Source organism: Rhinolophus hipposideros (assembly GCF_964194185.1).
Source record: "Rhinolophus hipposideros genome assembly, chromosome: 14".
NCBI classification, from domain to species: domain Eukaryota; kingdom Metazoa; phylum Chordata; class Mammalia; order Chiroptera; family Rhinolophidae; genus Rhinolophus; species Rhinolophus hipposideros.
In genome coordinates, this window is record NC_138060.1 from 29,526,920 (window position 1) to 29,547,422 (window position 20,503).

General features: G+C 44.4%; 1 protein-coding gene across 1 annotated transcript in view; it reads right to left on the bottom strand.

Moving 5' to 3' along the window:
- The window catches only part of CLSTN2 (calsyntenin 2), a 568,589-nt gene that overhangs the window by 224,327 nt on the left and 323,759 nt on the right, over positions 1-20,503 (bottom strand). The gene's annotated exons all lie outside the window — the stretch shown is intronic.

Here is a 20,503-nt window from a genome sequence, read left to right on the forward strand (position 1 = left end):
GGGACACTCCTGGAATACCTGGCTCAGATGACAAGGGAGACCATGCCACTGGGCTGCACAGGACACCTACTACATAAGGCCTCTCTGACAAGGCCAGGAGATGTAGCAGATCTATGATACATAGAAACAAACACAGGGAGTCCTCCATAATGAGGAGACAAAGGAACATGTCCCAAATGTAAAAACAGGACAAAACACAAGAAAAATAACTAAACAAAATGAAAACAAGCAATACACCAGTCAGAAATGGAGAATATAATAACTGAAATAAAGAATACATTAGAGGAATCAATAGTAGATTAAATAGAGCAGAGAATTCAATCAGCAATTTGGAAGACAGGGTAGTAGAAAGAACCCAATCAGAACATTAAAAAGAAAAAAAACACACACACAATAGTTTAAGGGGCCCCTGGGACAACATAAAGCATACCAGCATTCACATCATGGGAATACCAGAAGGAGAAGAAAGAGAGCAAGGGATTGAAAACCTATTTGAAGAAATAATAATAAAAAACTTCTCTAACCTGATGAGAGAAATAGATATATATCCAGAAAGCACAAAGAGTCCCAAACAAGATGAACCCAAAGAGGTCCACACCAAAACACATCATAATTAAAGTGACAAAAATTAAAAATAAAGAGAGAACCTTAAAAGCAGCAAGAGAAAAGCAGTTAGTTACCTATATGGGAGCTCCCATAAGACTGTCAGCTAATTTCTCAACAGAAACTTTGCAGGTAAGAAGGGTTTGACATGAAATATTCAAAGTAATGAAAAGCAAGAACCTACAAACAAGAACCTACAATCAAGACTACTCTACCAAGCAAGGCTATCATTGAAAATTGAAGGGGAGATAAAGAGCTTCCCAGACAAGAAAAATCTAAAAGAGTTCGTCACTACCAAACCTATTACAAGAAATGTTAAAGGGACTGCTTTAAGAAGAAGCATGAAGGGAAGAACATAAATATTAAAAACAAAATGGCAATAACTACATATTTATCAATAATCACTTTAAATGTAAATGGATTAAATGCTCCAATCAAAAGACACAGGGTAGCTGAATAGACAAGAAAACAAGACCCATACATGTGCTGTCTATAAGAAACCCACTTCAGATCAGAAGACACATAGAGACTGAAAGTAAAGGAATGGAAAAAGATATTTCATGCAAAAGAAAAAAAAAACCACCTCGGGTAGGAATACTTATATCAGACAAAGTAGACTTTAAAATAAAAGCTATAACAAGAGACAAAGAAGGACATTTCATAATGATAAAGCGACCAATCCAACAGGAGGATATAACCCTTGTAAACGTTTATTCACCCAACATAGCAGCACCTAAATATATAAAAACAAATATTGATGGACATAAAAGGAGAGATTGACGGTAATACAGTCATAGCAGGGAAATTTAACAAACCATTGACATCAATGGATAGATCTTCCAGACAGAAAATCAACAAGGAAACAGTGGCCTTAAATAACACATTAGATCAGATGGATTTAATTGATACTAATAGAGCATTTTACCCCAAAGCAGCAGTATATACATTCTTTTCAAGTACACATGGAACATTTTCCAAGATAGACTACATGTTAGACCACAAAACAAGTCTCAATAAACTTAAGAAGTCTGAAATCATATCAAGTGTCTTTTCCAATCACAATGATATGAAATCATTACAAGAAAAAACTGAAAAACACACAAATACATGAAGACTAAATAACATGCTACTAAACAATGAATGGCTTAACAATGAGATCAAGGAAGAAATCAAAAAATAGCTTGAGACAAACAAAAATGAAAACACAATTTATGTCCCAAAATCTATGGGACATAGTGAAAGTTGTTCAAAAAGGGAAATACATAGCAATACAGGCCTACCTCAAGAAACAAGAAATATATCAAATAAACAACTTAATCTTACACCTAGATGAGCTAGAAAAAGAACAATAAACAAAGCTCAAAGTGAGTAGAAGGAAAGAAATAATAAATATCAGAGTGGAAATAAACAAGTTGAGTCTAAAAAACAACATAAAAAATCAATGACACCAAGAGCTAGTTCTTTAAAAAGATAAACAAAATTCATAAACCATTAACCAGACTCATCATGAAAAAAAGAGAGAGGGCCCCAATAAATAAAATCAGAAATGAAAGAGGAGAAGTCACGAATGACACCACAGAAATATAAAGGATTGAATTATAAGAAAATACTACAAACAATTATATGCCAATAAATTGGACAATATGAAAGAAATGGATAAATTCATAGAAACATGCAATCTCCTAAGACTGAATCAAGAAGAAACAGAAAATCTGAACAGACCAGTAACTACTAATAAAATCGAATCAGTATCAAAAATCTCTGAACAAACAAAATCCTGGAACAGATGTCTTCAGGTCAATTTTACCAAACATTCAAAGAGTAAATAATACCCCTTCTTCTCAAACTATTCGAAAAAATTCAAGAGGAGGGAACGCTCCCCAGCTCATTTTACGAGACTACCATTACCCTGATTTCAAAACCAGACAAAGACATTACAAAAAAAGAAAATTATAGTCCAATATCCCTGATGAATACATATACAAAAATCCTCAACCAAATATTAGAAAACTGAATTCAGAAATATATTAAAAAGATCATACACCATCACAAGTGGGATTTATTCCAAGGATGCAAGGTTGTTTCAATATCTGTAGATCAATTACTGTGATACACCAAATTAAAAGAATAAAGGATAAAAGTCATATGATTATATCAATAGATGCAGAAGAAGCATTTGACAAAATCCAGCATCCATTTATGATAAAAACTCTCAGTAAAGTGACATTACAGGGAACATAGCCCAATATAATAAAGGCCATATATGAAAACCTCATAGTTAACATCAACTCAATAGGGAAAAGCTAAAACATTTTTCTTAAGATCAGGAACGACATGAGGATATCTACTTTCACCACTTATATTCAACATAGTATTGAAAGTCCTAGCCACAGCAATCACATATGAAAAAGAAATAAAAGGCATCCAGATTGGAAAAGAAGTAAAACTCTCATTATTCGCGAATGATATGAAAATATATATAGAGAGAGAACCCTAAAGATTCCACCAAAAAAACTATTAGAACTGATAAATGAATTCAGTAAAGTAGCAGATACAAAATTAATATTCAAATTAATTTTCAGAGATCAGTTGCATTTTTATACACCAATAATGAATTATCAGAAGAGAAATTAAGAAAACAATCTTATTTACAATTGCATCAAAAAATACCTAGGAATACATTTAACCAAGGAGGTAAAAGACTTGTACTCAGAAAATTATAAGACACTGAAGAAAGAAATTGAAGAAGACACAAATAAATGGAAGCATATACCACACTCATGAATAGGAAAAATTAACATTGTTAAAATGTCCATACTACCCAAAGCAATCTATAGATTTGATACAATCCTTATCAAAATACCAATGACATTTTTCACAGAACTAGAACAAATAATCCTAAAATTTATATGGAACCACAAAAGACCCCAATAGCCACAGCAATCTTGAGAAAAAAGAACAAAGTTGAAGGTATCACACTACCTGATATCAAACTATACTATACTGTCAGAGCCTATGAAGACATGACAACTAAATGTAATGTGGTATCCTGGATGGGATACTGAATCTAAGCAGGAGATTCACTTAATAAAGAACGTACTGTAGTTTATAATAATATATCAATATTGGCTCATTAATTGTAATAAATGTGTCATACTTGTTCGTGTAAGATGCTAACTACAGAGGAGACTGTGTCCAGGATATATGGAAACTCTGTATTATCTTGGTGATTTTTCTTGTAAATCTAAACTATTCTAAAATGAAAGGTTTATTAGAAAGTATAATAATGTTGTAAACATGCAACTATAAATAAACTATTACAGTCTAAGAAAAAACAGAAAGAAAGAAAAGAAAAGCAAGGGAACAGCCTTAGGACAGAAGTCAACATTGAACTTGGATCTTTGTTGGTGTCACTGAACTGTTACCGGTATTCAATTCATCCTGGTGTTTCCCTGACCCTGGACTTCTAAGTACATGAGAAATAGGTTTTCCTCCTTGTTTCTTCTAGTGGAGTCAGACTTTTTATTAATTGCAGTTAAAAGTATCCTAATTGATAAAGTAAAACCAACATATATCATAATAGTGGCTTACATTTATGAACTTACTTTACAGACTGTATCTTTAATTGAACAGTAATTCCCCTCATTGAATGAATGAAGAGACTGAACATTGGAAAAGCTATGCAACTTGCCCCAAATCATTGAGCTAGGAGTGAATCCATGTGTGTGTGAGTCTGGAGCCTTGCTGATGGGTGGATTAGAGAAGTGAAGAGTGTCAAGCGTATGGTCCATGAGGGAGAAGAGAAAGCAGAATCCTTAGATTTTGTGCCCTTAGTTGAAATGTACATGCGTGGAGCTTACTGCTTTACAAAACCCTTTCGCATCTATTAACTTATTTTATCCTCCCCCAGATATTTTGTGGAAGAGGAGACAGTTCCACAGAACCCTACGTGCTCTGTCCCAAGGCACATGATGACTGAACTGGAAGCCAAGTTCCCCGGCCAGTGGCCCAGACTCCTCCACTACAGTCCACTGCTGGAGAAGCCCACTCGAGAGAGAACCTCTCCCACTTCCTGGTTTTCTCTCTTTAGTCCCCACCATTCAATGTTCTTATTTTCTCAAGCACAGCATCTCCCCCTGTGGCACTGTTAACAAATATAATACATCAAAGAAAGAATTACAAATATTTATGGCTCTAATAACTTCCCACCCCAAAAGGGGCATGGATCAGATGATTAGAGAAAATCAACCCAGCAGGAGGTGTGCTTTTCATTTCTCCCTTGGATTTTAATTCAGATAATGGACGTGATTTTCTGGGAGTGAGAAACTTCTGCTTAGGGAAACAGGTTTTTACATGACAGGGATGCTAGTTTGCAAATAGGAAATTTTTTTTTTCTGTCTTTTTTTTTTTTTTTTGATTCACTGATTCCATCAGAACTTTGTAACCCAGAAATCCCTTGGAGGCTTTCCAGATGGGACTGAGAGATTCCAGGAGCGATAGCATCTGGTGGATGTGTGAGTCTGAGATTGCATGCTCTCTCACCAACTCTGTCTTTTACAACCTGCGTTTGGGCAAATCTTTTTGTTAGTTTCTTTTTAAGGATCAACAAAAAATAATAATCAGAGGGTTCATTCTAAACGATTTACTGTGAAAAAACTTTTTAGTTTGATGTAATCCCACATGTTTATTTTTTCTCTTACTTCCCTCGCGCGAGGGGATATATCAGTGAAAATCTTACTCCGGATAATGTCCATGAAGTTTCTTCCTATATTTTCTTCTAGATATTTTATGGTTTCAGATCTTACATTTAAGTCTTTAAGCCATTTTGAATTTGTTTTTGTATATGGTGTAAGGAGGTGGTCCAGCTTCATTTTCTTGCATGTGTCTGTCCAGGTTTCCCAACACCACTTATTGAACCCTAACCCTAAATGATTTAGTTAGCTGCCATCTGCTTTAGAAAATTTCCGTGACTCCATCCATGCTCAGATTGGTTTGGGTCCCTCCTCTATGCTCTTGCCATCCCTGGAGATACCCCCCATTTGTCATCTATCACTCTGCACCCCATTTGGCTGTGTTTTTTTGTCCATTCCCCTCCCCCCCCCCCCCGCTGAACTCTGAGGTCCTTTAAGCAGAAACTGTCATGCTTGTGTCAGTATTGCCAGCCCTTAGCATAGAGCTTCCCATGGGGATAGGTGCTGAACACATTATTTATTCCCTCAGCCCTCAACGGCACACAGGAAAATGACTCCGTGTTGGGTTACATCTCAGTATTCCAGCTGGGAAGCTGTAGCCAGGCTACCTCAGCCTGAGGGGTGCCAGCAATGGACAGAACACAGTCCAGGGGAAGCCCCTCCTTTCCCCACACTGACCTGTCTCTTTCCCTTCACTGTTGTGGGAACTCAGCTAGGACTAAGGCTCTGCCCTGAGCCCATCCCCACGCCACGGCTGCCTTTCTGCTGGAGATCTGCAGTCTAGACAGATGTTGTCGCAGATGGTGGTGGAAGGTGACAGTGAGGGTCGGGGGTCTGCCCTAGAGTTAGACACTAGTTGAGTCACTCTACTCGAAATACAACCGTGGAATGGACATGGCTGCAGCCTGCCTTCCCTTGGACCCTGCATTCCCCAGGACCTAGGAGCAGGGGTCACCCCTTGAGCACCCATCTGAATTGGCTAGTAAAGTAGCAGAAATTGGAAAAAATGTATTTCCCAGAGTTCTTTTCAAAGAGAACAAGCTGATAATCTCCGGGGGTTGGAGTGGGGTTGAGGAACCACTCGTGTCTCCTAACTGCCTTCTCGGGAGGGTGGCTTTGGTTATCTGAGGGCTCTGATGTCTCAGCGGGGGAGGCATGTGCTCAGCTCCTTCCCCTCCCTACCCTCAGCCTTTCTTCTAAATCAACATGCAGTGACATTTAAGGCCCTTCAGCTTGAAGGGGTGCTGAGTTATTAGCTTCTAGCATCCCAACGGTCTCTCTAGCGCTGCTGAGGCAGGGTGGCAGGCCTGCTGGGAATCCACACCGGAGAGGGTAGGAAGCAGATGGAGACAGAGGTGGTGCAAAATCTGGACAACCCAGGCCCCTGCCAGGAAGTGTGGAGGTCCCAGAGAAGGCGGAGCAAATGAGGCTGAAGGCCACGCGCTCACCACCTGGCCGGGCCAGACCCCACCTCGCAGGGAATGATGTAGGAGACTGATTTCGCTGGGTGGGAAGTGTGGAAGGTATTGTCATAGAGAACAGAGGCAGGTTCAGGAGGCTTGAGCTTGAGTCTAGAATTCCTTCGGCTCCAAGGCTGTAGAGGGTCCTGTGACAGAGGCCTTCGGACCTCATCCTCAAGCCCCAGAGGCTCCCATACCAGGAACAAGCTGTGCTCTGCCCAGTACAACCAAGGGAAGCCACCCTTTCCTACAATCGTTCACCACAATCACTCACCATCATCCCCCAGGACACACTTGTACTTCACCCTTTATAGCTAAGTCCATTGATTTAGGCTCCACACCCCCAAAAGATAAGGAAACACTTTGAGACTCCCAGCATATCCTTTGTATGAGGCCATTTGATGCAGTGCCACTTCTGGTAGCCGGTAAAAATGACTTCAGATACTTTTCTCCGTTGCCTCTGCTCACCCCACCTCAACCTAATAAGCAAACATAAGCCACCCAGGTTCTTAAAGACTGCATTTTTCTTCTGTTCCTGCCTTCCCTCGCATCTGCCATCTACTCTTGCATTTCTGGAGCTGCTTAAGGCTACAATTGCATCCTCCCAAACGGTCATTCCGTACTTGACATGGTTCAGAGCGCCAACTAATGAGATGCTCCCGAATCTTGTACAATCCAGAAGATTCATAAATCGAGTCCCTCCCTGCCAAATCAGAAGGAAGCACAGGCATTATCTGTCTGGAAGTGGCGCCTGCTCCGGGCCCTCCAGCTCTCAGGGACACTGCTAGCCTGGCTTTGTGTGGCCCGGCCCAACAGTGTGCCCTGGAGCACGTGACACCTGCATGTGAAGATCACCAAACCAGAACCTTCCCGTTATCACTCCATCGTTTTCCTTATCAACCTCATCACACCCTCTTTCTCTCCTTTGAAAAACGGAGATAGGGCTGTTACTTTTATGTTTGGACCCACAGCTGGGGCTCCCTTCCTGTGTCTCCTCTTACCTGGTTTCCCTATTCCCTACCTGGAAACTATAAATGGGTGAATCTCAATACTAGGTCTGCGATGCTCTGCAGATAAGAGTCTGTTCTGACAAGCTGTTCCTCTGCCTGTCCTTGGATCTCCTGACTGGCCTGCACTGTGCCCGGCTCCTGCAGGGAACTCCATCATGGGGCTGTCTGAGCAGCTGGGCTGAGGGACCATGCGACACCTGGTTGCTAGCGGTGGGAGCCTGGGCACACATCAATCTCTGAAATGCCAGATACTTTGGATGCAAATGTATCTCACGGCAGGACAAAGAAGTTTGTTTACGACACTAGTTCACAGTGTGCAGAGACTGCTGGGAGTGCACTTGCAATGAGATATAAAAGCCAGAAAGCAGCAGCAAAGTGTTTGCAGAAAGCGTGGTCTTTTCTCCGAGGGGAAGCAGCTGAGCGGCCCCGTCACCAAAGCATGAGCATAGTGCCGGGACATGTTTCAAAAGAGCAAAGCGATTATTGTTGGAAAGAGAGACAGACAGAAATTCCTAGAAGGGTTTGTGCCTCTGCTGATTATTAAAGTGGTCTGCAACCATGCTAAGGCACATCCTCAGAACTTTCATGGGTCATCTCTTTATTCTTTGTGACAAACCTCTCTCATGGTACTTATGGTGGACAAGGGGAGTCCGTGTCCTCACCCCCTTTCCGTATTGGATCCTGATTTGTTCTGCAGCCAGCCCCACAGAGGCAGCCTGATTACTTAAGCAAATTGATGTTGGGCGTTTCTCCGGCCACAGTCATTCAACAGGGTGGGGACTCATGGCCCAGAGAGACTGAGGATAAGGACGTATGTGCCATGGTTGGGGAACTGATTCTCTCACTTCCCACAGGATGACAACAGAGGGACACACAGACCGAAGTGCCACTGGTGGCCACCGGGTGATCTCAGGGAATGACTCTTAGCATGGCACCCATGCTGAGAATAACAGAGTACAGGGACAGGGACACCTGGGTCCCTGAAGCCACCGCTGAGCTGCTGGTTCTACCCACCCTGCCTCTGGGCTTCTTGAAGTGTGAAAGGAGACATTTTCTTAATTCCTGATTCGGGGTAAGGTAGAATTACTCTTGCACTTGGAGAAGTGCTAATTGATCTAGGACTATTATTATCCTCATTTTACTGATGAAGAAACTCAAGAGACTAAGTAACTTTCTTAAGAAGACAAAGCTAGTAAACAGGGTAAAATCCAAGGATAATTTGACTCTAAAGTCTAAACTCTGAGTTACTGTTACACACAGGTTCATATAATAATAATATGCAGAAATTGTACAGTTCACCTTCATTGAAGGGCAGAAAACTTTAAATCAATAGTGTCCCCGAGACGTAAGAACACAGATTACTCTGCAGGATGAAATGCTTTTACAAATTATTTTAAAGTTAAATGCTTCCACTTTACTTTTTCTCCAGTTTCCTCTTTAGCTAGGTACAGAGCAGGCACTAAATGTGTTTATTCAATGACACATCTAAGGTCCCCGAGCCGGGCATGGGGGTTCGGGCCCCTGGACACTTTAAGGCATCACAATAATTCCCTGGAACTCCAGCACGTGGAGACAGTCATGCCAAAGTCTGTTTCTTCAATCTCAAGAAGAAAATAATCAGCTTTCAGCAGCAGCAAAGTTTTTACAATTAATCTTTATTATTGAGGTCACAACCAGAGACCCGAGGGGCCCTGGATAACCTCCTCGGAATGGGTGTCCTAGACAGCATCTTCAATAAGAGGTCTCTGCTCCGCTAGGTACCACGAGCAGGTTTTGCAGAAATCCACCACCCCAACACCATCCTTGACTGGAAAACCTGAATTCCTAATCCACCTGCTCTGTCTCTGCTGAACCTGATCCTGCCCTACGCTCTCTCCACACCCTGGAATTCATCTCACCCTTAGCTTTCCCTGTCCCCTCCTGTCCCTTCTCCCCGCAGATCATGGCCTTGGCTGGTCACTAGACCACACATCTGCCTCTCTCTGCCCAAGGCAATTGGGATTCATCTGGGTAACACCATTCCCAGGAGACTGCCTATGAGCTGGCCTGCGGTCCCAGTCCATAGGTCCTGTCACTCACAAGCTGAGTGACTTTGGACAGGTCACCTCATTTCTCTGTGCCTCGCTGTCCTTGTCTAAGATGGAGTTTTACTCATCCCTGGCCTACATGGCCAATATGCATTGCACCAAGGCTACAACCTAAGGAGCTGCACAGCTCTAGGGGGCCCTGAAGGGGTGGTGCCCAGCCGCACCTCAGCACAGGTGCTCCCAGTTGCACAGAGAAGCAGTTAATACATGTTTCATGTTAGGTATTATTATTATTATTATTATTACTATCATTGACTCAATTCCCTGGGATCCTGCCTGCCATCCCAACTGTCCCTACAGAAGGGGAAAGAGTGGGTAAGAGCCCCTCAGGATTGTCTCCAGCATGGATCTTATCATAACGGAGGGGATTGAGTTGCTTGAAACCTCGATGGCAATAGGCACAAAACTGTAAGGCTTCCTAAGGAACTAACAAACCTGGATGAAATGTGAGGGAGGACACAGTCGCATTTTTAATGGAAATTTCCATATTCCTCATTTCTCCAACAATAGAACATTGGGTCAGATAACAGTAATGAGCCCTTCTAGTACTGGAAGAGTAGATTAGCTTCCCCAGTTTCCACAGATTTCGTACACTGTCTCATTTGAGCCTCAGTGGCCCCGAGAGAAAATCGAAGGAGACAGATTTTCTATTTTGTACGTGAGAGAAAGAAAGTCTGGAGAAGTGGTGACTCCTGGCACAACGGGGCACTGGCCAATGTGATACTGGAGGTGGTGGCTCCTCCACGTGGACGGGGGCTGAGGCAGGACTTTCCAGGGAGGAGGCAGGCCTGGCTGGGAGGCTGCCGGAGGAGGTCTCTGGCCTCTAACAACTCAGCCCTTAGCTCTGGTTGCATCAGTAAGCTGAGGCTTCCAGCCATTTGAGGCAACCTATTAGATGTGCCCTCCCAGAACGTTCCCTGGACTTTATCACCTGCACTTTTCAACGAATGATGCAAAGCGCCAACAGCCCTGTTTGTAACGGAGCCATCTGGTCCACTCAACACTTCTCTGGCGTAATTCATGGAGACTGTTTTCTTTCTTAGTGTGTTTGTTTTTTGAAAGGCTCAGCTTCATTATAAAGAAGCGTTGCTCCCAGAGGATCCACTAATCAGGGAAATCACTGAAACTCTCAAATGGAAATGCCTCTAATAATTCACTTTATTATGACTCTGCCTAACACCAAGAACTTATTTTCTCGATTTCCTCCAATTGTCTCTAAAGTGAGACAATTTTTCTATCAGCATGCTGTCAGCTTACCCTACATTATTCCATGGCAGGCTTCATTTGCATTCACAGTGAGTTTAAAACTTGGAGTAGTTTGATGAGATTAATATGAGGTGTCTCTTCAAAAGTTGAGTGGTATAACAATTTAGCGATGTCTCCACTAACTATGTGAAATGAAATATTAACTTTACAAATGTGGTGACAGGTTAGGATATCATTGGCCCCCAAGGCAATTACAGCTCCTGATCACACATCACCACCCTCTCTGGGAACATGTGAGCCTCTGTCAATCACACCCCAACAGGCATTCACTGAGCACCCACCTGTGTCCCACATGGCTCGGAGAGACCTGAGTCAGACACCGTCTCCGGCCTCAGGGAGCTGACACACAGGCAGAACTAACTGACGATTAAAATGGCGTGCAACCGAGAGGCAAAATGGGTGACACACACACCAGGAGATGTTGAGAAAAGAAGATAGTGTGGGCTAAAGCAGGGATCCACAGGTAAGACGACGTAATTGCAAGAGCATCGGCCCCATTTAGCAGGTGCTACGTATGTCTGCACCACGCTAAGCCCCTAACATACACCGCTGAATTCAGACTTGATCATGACTCCGTAAGTCTGAGCTCACCAAGCTCGCACAGCGGTCATTGTAGCAACGGGCATGGCCTTGGATCTCCTCTAGGACCTGAGACTTGGGGCCAGGAGACAGGTCATGAGATCCCATTCCCTGTGCTGCCCCCTGGAAAGGGCTTCTCTCCTTCACCCCACTGCTCACACGGAGTGCTAATCATTGTACATTGTCCCCAGACCAGATGGTGAAGATAAGATCACGGCGGGGTTTCATTTATCACCATACCTCTGGCACCTCACGTAGAGTCCGACACAGAGCTGGCCCTCAGCAGATTCCCATGGAAAGAGTGAATGAGTCTACAGACCTCCAGTTCCTCCGGAGCTGGAGTCAGGGTAAATGCATGCTTCTCTGCAAGCCCATCCTGACTCTGTCTCCCTCTGCTGAGCACCCCTCCCCTCCATTGCCCATTGCTTCAGTGAGACACAAGTCATCTCGGTGGCAGTCGCCACCCTCCAGTTTTCATCCTCCCTGCCCCAGACCCTGTACCGTGCTGAGCCCAAAGCACAGGCTCCAGGAACTGATTAGATCATGTGACTTGTGACCTTCCTAAAAGACACCAGCTTTGACTTGGGATTTTTGTGCAGATAGGTGGCAGCTTGGTCCCCCCTGGAAGGCAAGTTGCTAGGAGGAGCCCTCGTATTCAGTAAAAAGTACTTCATGAGGCCTCTCCAGGACACCTGAAACTTTTAATTGCCCTTTCCTAATTCAAAACCAGTTTCTTAACTAAAAGACTTGACCAAGGGAACAAGGGAAGGGCTCGCATTTGGCACATGCAGAAGGTAAAAAAGCCACAGCAGTGAGAGGATAATAGCATGCACATGAACAAATAAACATTTTCATAATTTGCCTACTAATTAAAATAGCAATACAATCAAATTCAATTAACGTGGATTGGTCTGTGGGGCTTTCTATCAGAGGAGCTGGCTGATTGCTCTGGAGTCACTAATTAGGCCTGACATGATTTCTTCCAAGCGAATCCTCTTGGCATACACCTTTCCCAATTATGGGATCCACGATCACCTGGGAAGTCACAGGTGTTGTTCAGAACTGGACTTTTGCAAGGGCCTATTTCAAAGGCTTCTATCATTTTACACGTGCTTTCATTTCCTTAGCTCGGGGAGGGTTTCCTGAGTTTCCCAGTCTGTTTGGTGCATGTGGTGGTTCCAGGTCAGAGGCAGGAACCAAGGATATTAGAGAAGGCAGTCCTCTCTAATAGGGTTTCATCCCTTTCCCTATCAGCAGTGCTTTATTCCTATCCTGTGCCTCCTGCTCTCACTAGGAAACATCTACAGCTTTGGGGCCAATCTCATATTTCTATGGCATCGGCTGGAAAGTGATCTAACTCTCATCTAACTGAGATAAATAGACACTTAGTGCCCTCAAGGGTATTTCTAGGTGCTTGCTTTGTGATAGAGGGTGGCCAGGAGTGAGAGTAGCACAGGTGTGTTTCCTTTGGGTAGACAGACATTCACATAGATAACTACTCCAGTGCCCCAGTGGCCAGATCAGGCACAAAACCAAGAAGGGAGCCTCGTGTAAGAAAAACAGGGAAGGTTAGAACTGTGGCCAATGGGAGAACACAGGCTACTTCCTGGGGGAGGGGCCACTGCTACCTCAAAATGATGGCTTCCTATCAGGAATGTGTGCCCCAGTTCCTAGATGTTCTGGGTTTACTCAAAGGTTAGAAATCCAGATCCTTATGAAAAAACTCCTATTTCGGTTGTTGTTTGTGCATTTCAGTTTTTAAGATGAGTTTATTATAAAAGGGTTTATTAAAAAACAGTAACACTGGCACATGGAAACATGGGCCATTGCAGGTAAAATGGAGGTAAAGAGAAGAGCATCTCACTCTGTCATGTGCAGGAGCTGAGGCTCCTGCGGCCGCACAAGAACGCAGGATATGGTGAGGCCAAAAGGGAACATAACGGAGCCATAGATAGGGGAGTCATACCACTACATTCTCAATGGCAGCTGAGCAAACATCCGCCAGCACCCCAACAACGGGTCTTCCTGCACCCCAGTCTCGCTGGCGGCCGGGCGAGACACAGGAAGTAGGATCCACAGGATCCACAATCTGCCATCCGAGCTTGCTAACCCCACTAGCTAGCTGCAATCCGCCATCCGCTTCTCTGCCCACCAACCAACCCCCTAGAGGCAGCCATGGCAGTTTATCAGTGGTCAATGGCTCACTGGTTACAGCTGACGGCCACCCAGCCACAGGGGATGGCCATCTAATAACTGAGCCAGCACCTTTCCACGTGAGGCTGAGAGTCTGGAAACTGCTCTCTGGGACTTTGTCCCCACACACTCTCTCCTGAAGGGGTTCCTATGAGGTCTCCAGGGGAGGAGCCACCTGGATCAGGTCTTAGCAAGCCCCTTGTATCCAGATTAAGGAGGTGAGGACCGGTAGGAGGCATAAGAAAGGTCACATGCAAAGTCTAAGGGATAACCTGATGCCTTCTGCATCCCAGGGGTCTTGGCACGTGAACAGCGATCCCAGGAGGAACTCCAGGGCAGCAGCTAAGGGACGCTTTATGTCAGGAAGCCTTGCGGTTCTCCTGTATTGTTAACACATTTCTGGCTTTGAATTCAACTCATGAGATTTGTCTTTACCCAGTTCTTTCCTAGGATATTGGTTGTAAGGACGGCTGCTTAATTTCTCAAATGGAAGACGGAGATAAGCAAAAACCATCGCATGGGATGATGGTGGTGGAGAGTCCAGGAGGCCCTATGTGGGGTATGTCCAGGGCCTGTCACATGCTGATGTGTGACCTACAAGTGGCAGTGTTTCCTGCTGTCACAAACCCCAGTGGGCCAACGCACACTCTGTCCTTGAACTGGATGTATTACCACTCTAGTCACTTGGCTCTGAGGCTATGAATGCCTGCGACTGGGGTGGGTCAGAGGGCAAAGGAGGCAGCCGCAGAACGTAGGGCTTGTTTTTGTTCTTCCCACCTTGAGCTGCCCTGGTATTCCTACACTTCCCAAAGTCTCGAGGAGCAATGGCAGGGAAAGTTGCCGCGGCATTTGCTGTGATTTGGAAATTGCTGTGCTACGCTTTGTGTCACAAAGCCATTATAATGTCTGACTTTTTACCAATGACACACTTTACTTTGTGAGTATGGAAGCCACCACTGAGGGCTGTGCAGATGCACTTTAAAGCAGTAAAAGCCTTCCTGTCAATCTCCGAGTCGTCTCACTCCTGGAATCATTTTGACCCTCTGTCACAGCTTTATAACCCATCTGTGCTCCGTCCAAAGCATAAACTGTAGCAGCTACCGCCTCCTCTAGGCCCTCCTAGCTCGCCTCTGCTCTCGGGTTCTCTCAGCGGTCATTTGTCATATAATTCAAAAGGACACTGTACTCAACCGAACTGTCATCTCTTCTATGGAGGCTTTTGTGAGGCCTCTCCCCAAGCAGAAAGGATTCCTCACCTTTTGGCTTCCGGTTAGGACCCCTGGGCTGCACTGGGGAGTGGAAGGAGCAATGGACGTGGGAATCAGACAGCCCTGCATCCAACACGGCTTGCCATGTATCCCTGTCAAACCTCTCTGAGCCTCAGTTTCCCCATCTGTAAAAGGGACTAACAGTCCCTAGTTTGCAGGGTTATTATGAAGACTAAGCACTATGAAATGCACAGGGTCTGACATGCAGAGGGATTCAATGAAGAGCCGTACGTGATTTGTTCCCTTGCTTTTCTGTCTATTCTGCTAGAACATGAGTTTCTGGCGGGTGGTAACAGTGCCTGATTCTATCTTTATAATCCCAGCCCTTAGCACTGTGAATGGCACATTATTTGATTTACTGAATGTACTTGCCTGAACTTACCCCAACCCTACAGTCCTTGCACAGCTTCCTTAAAATAGTTTCTTTATATTCAAAATGAAATTAACAAATATACCAGATGACACAAAACAGAACTTGCCAAGAATTCGGGTGGAGACCTTTGAGACAAGCTAACGGATAATCTAATTGCTAAAAAATGTCAACCCTTAAAAGGGTTTGCTCTCAATTTTCAAAACAAATCCAAATCCCCACCTCCATTTCTCCCATGTACCTGTTGTTAGACTCTAAAACCAAGGCAAACCAAATTGCATTCCTCTGAAAAATCCCCAGTTTTTTTCCTTGACTCCAATTAATGACCATTTCATTGTGGTTTTACAGAGCTCACATCCCTGCTGACTGTAACTCACCAGTTTATCCTGGCTCTTAACAATGCTAACAACATGACAGAAGGAGAGGCACAGAAGATGTTCGGCGACCGTCTTTCTCATTATTGTAAAAGAGGGCTTAGAATTTCCTTGGATGCTCCTCACACAGAGCGATCGCTTCAATTAAGCTCACGGTTCGAACCCCACAGAAAGAGTTGTAGACTGAAGGTGATAACCATAGCTGTCACAACACCTTGCTTATTTCCCTGGGAGGAAAACTACTTGAATGAAGGAGAGAAAGACAGTCAGACGCCTTACATGTGATGAAGATGGAGCAGATCAAGGGCTGAGAAGAGAACTGCCAAGCGCCAGGTCCCAAACCAGCCTTCCTGAGGTGGGTCACACTTTACAGACCATGTGCGCACCCAAAGAGAGGAAACCATTTATCTTTGTGAAACTGGGATCCTGATTTGTAAAGTGATGTCCACCTGCAGATCTGAAACCAATTAATTGTTAGAAAAACTAGGACGGAGCAAAAACAGCTACCGAGAGATCTCAGATTCGCGTTCTAATGAAACTCGGGGCCTTCTCATTAAAAAATAAATGTCTACATGACTTCCTGGTATTTGGGGAAGATGGTCACGGACTGCAGGAGAGAAAGGGAAAGTGCTGTGAGTCCCGATATACCGCACGAAGCAGAGCCAGGTTTAATAGGATTACCTCTAATTACGTGACTCAAGGAGAACTGAAGAACGTTTAGGACATGTATAGCAAAGGAACTGGCATAATTTTCCTAATTATAGATGCAACTGAAGACAAGACTTTTCATTCCCCAGGTGCTTTGTTAGTACAAACTTGTTCCTCCATCTTTCCATCGACCTAGAGCCCAGGATCTGGGACCCAGAGCCTAGGGGGAAATTGTGCTCAGTGCTGGGGCTCACACTCGCTGGCTGGGTGACTTGGGAAAGTCACTTACCTCGCTGTGTCTGTCTGTCCTTATCAGCTGGATGAAAATGATTAAAATAGCACTTACCTCATAGGGTTCTCATGGGATTCTATGTTATTACATATACAGCCCTTAGGACAGTGCCTAGGACGGAGTATTCATACATCTTAGCTGTTGCTTGAAATTCATACACCCATCCACCACCTATTTATTCAAACAGCGTTTATGGCATATTTTCAATGTTCCCAATTCTGGGCTGGGTGAATCTGATTGTATGAGCTCCGATTCCAATGGCTTCCCACTGCTTTTCAAGTGAAGACTACATTGACTCCCAGCCACATCTCACTCACCTGCCCCTTCCTCTCTCTGCTCTGAGCAGCTCTCTGACCAATCACGCTGCCCTCTCCACAGGGCATTGACACAGGCTATTCCCTCAGCCCAGGACGCTCCAGGAGGGCAGAGTCTGCATGGGTTTCTTTTGTTGTGGTTGTTCTTGAATCCACAGCACCTAACATAGAGGCTGGTTTGTATCAGGTACTCAATGAACATTCCTTGAACTAATGAATACATGAATGAATTAAAGATGAAAAACAACAAACAAGATAGCCCTAAAGCACCATGATAACTAACATTTCTGTAGTGCTTGCTCTGCCACCAGCACTGTTCCAAGCACTTTTCTTGTCTTATCTCATATCCATTCCATCTTGAATGGAATGAAATAGAATTGCACAGGGTGGAGGGGAGTTGGAGTGCAATACACTGGACCAGGACAGGGCAGGATAGGATAGGAGCTCCCAGCCTAAGCGTATAAGTGAGGGAGACCTGTAAACAGACCACTATAATTAGTGAGTTAACACCATGATGGGGGAGAGCAGAGGGCATGAGAGCAGCCCAGAAATGACATATCAGTTCTGTCTGCAGACACGGAAGGCCTCACAGAGGTGATCAAATCCTGAAATGAGGGCTGAAGGGCCAGTAGGAATTGCCTATAGGAAGTGGGTGGAGCCTTTCCAGAAAGAGGAACAGCAACTACAGCTACGCATTGTTTAATAATTTGGCAGTGTACGATGGGAAGCCTCCTGTCAACACTGAACATACAGCACTCCAGCTGGCTGAGAAGTGAGCAGGGTGGTTGTGAAACATTCTCCAGTTCTCTTGGGAGAGGCCAGCGAATCTGATTTTAATGCTTCACACGATCCTTTGGAATTATGTTCCTTCACTTCAAAATGTGCGTGCTAGAACTAACTACGTAGACTCTCCCAAAGGAGATGCAGCCTTCTCCAAAATCACCACATTTAGATCTCAGAATGTCGAGTGCATTCCAAGAGGGAGTGCAAAGGACTGATAATAATCGGGATCCCTGATTAGAGCCTACTATGTGCTGGTACTGTGCAGGTCCTTCACCCACGTTTCCTTCCTCAGTGCTGAGCATCAGTTTGAATTGGTGATCCTTATACCTACATTATGGTTCAGTGACTTGTCTGGGTCCCAATGTCTACCATGAGTGGAGTAAGCCTGGGCACCTGAGCCTTCTGGCCCCAAAGCCAGTGCTCGTTCTCCAATTCCATTTTGTCTGGCTCCTGGGTTGATATTGGTATCATCAGTGTTCCAGAATTAAGGCGTCTGTAGTTTTCCATTGATGCCAAGAGCCAAGTCCAAGGTGAATGGCCATGTCCTTGGTACAAAGCAGGGTCTATCATGGGTGTGGGGTGCTTTGGTCCATCATTCACATTTAAGCCTCATATTGAGACTTGCTGTTCGGTCTACCTGGGTTATACCTGCAGACCCCATTAAAAGGAAACCTTGACAGATTTTAAAGGGAGCCTTCACCATATGACTTTAATTGTTAAATGTAAACATTTAAATGCACCATGGTGTTGTTAAGTAGCTTGACATTGCTCTAGTTTTTAATATACCAGAAGCCTTAAGAAGTAGACATGGCCGAGACCCTCTGTTCCTATGAGTGGTGGAGAAAAGCAGAAAATTCGCAAACAAAGGTCTGGCCATTTTAGGTAAGTTGGTTGCAACAAGAATTCTGGGAGGAGTAAAAGAGCAAGAAACAATGATCCAATAGAAAAGCAAACATTCAGTCAATAAACATTTAATGGGCACTCACTCCGGGCCTCATCCTGAACCAGGCAGTGTCCCATGGACGTGACTAAGCATGGCTGAGCACTCACTGTATACCTCACACCTTATGCCCACCCTGAGAGGATTATTTAGAGACGATCAGCTGCACCTTTTCTGTTTGTGCAGTGTGGGGAAGTGGTCAGCAGCACAGTGTATGTCCTGTCAAAGGAGTGATGGAAACACAGGCTTGGAGTCTCCCGGGGGGAGAGCAAGGTGGGCGGGAAGAGGCAGCATGGATCCTGTGAGTAGGTTGCAATTGCTCGGAAGAGAGGATTGGGGAGATGGCCCACAGAGTGCGGGATTCTGAGTTAGCGTTGTTCGTGTAGAAACAACAGAAAGGAAAATACATACATATGTACAAAAAAGGATCCCAGAGCACCAGAAATCTACTAATGGGGATGAAACAAACTATCCTGAGAAAGTCGAAAACCACTCTGGCAACTGAGACATAAATTTGCAGGAAAAGTCACATTATGTGGGTGCTGAGGCCAGAGGCTTAGAGCAGTAACAGGATTGTGGGCTTAAAACATGTGGAGTGACTTGGGGAGACCCAGCTCTTTAAATACAGCAGGCGTAGCACAAAGAGAAAGGTTGGGACACAAATGCATGAGGCCGGCATTGTTTTCATTACCTTCATTCTCTCTCATTCGCAAGTCCTGCACATCAGGGTCTGCCTTTTGCTTCCACTTGACAGAGGGGGACCCTGAGACTCAGAGTTTCAGCAACTGGCCCATGTCCACTAGCAGCGGATTCAGGATGAGTCTTTCCCCTGCACATGCTGCTGTCCTCTTAGAGGTGTGATGCTGTGAGACTTGTATCTTCTAACAGGAGAGATCATGGGGAGTGTTTTGAACAAAGAGAAACAATAAGAACAGGAGAGAGTCTCCAAGGCATGTGCTTCACTGATTCATAGCAGTGAGGAGTGCCGTCTGGGTACACAGAACTGTCCTCGGCACTTTGCGTCCAACATTATTATGCTGGGAGCCCTGCGGGACTCCAGGTGGTGCACAGAAGGTGTGCTGTCAGTATATTAGCAAGGGTAACCTGCAGGAGACTGAGCCTTGAAAGATGACTAGGATCTGGATTCGTGTGGAAAGGAGAACTTTCTGTGAGGGAAAGAGGCACAGCATGCGTGACTGACAGGCATGACAGCCATATACACGGCCTGTTCTTCATCAAAGCAGAGACATGGACACTTCAAAATACGATTCTCTCCCTGATTGTAAAAGTCACATATGCCTATGGCAAAAGTCCTTGGAAAGACAGAGAAGTATAAAGAAAACACTAAAAGTCACCCATCAGTTTTTGCTGTCTATCCTGCCAGGCTTCGTTTTGTGGATTTTAAAAAAAATTAATTCAGGATCAGACTGTACATATAATCCCATTGCTTGCTTGTTTTTGCTTAACAAAATATTGGATGTAGTCTGTTCTCCTACAATATTTTTCAAGGATCTGGGTTTCCATGGCAGCACGGCGCCCTGTTTAGGGCCTCCCTAGTTCTTTGGCTTTGGAAGCTGTGGACCTGCACTGGCTAATGAGGGTGTGGCTCTCCCCGAATAGAGAGG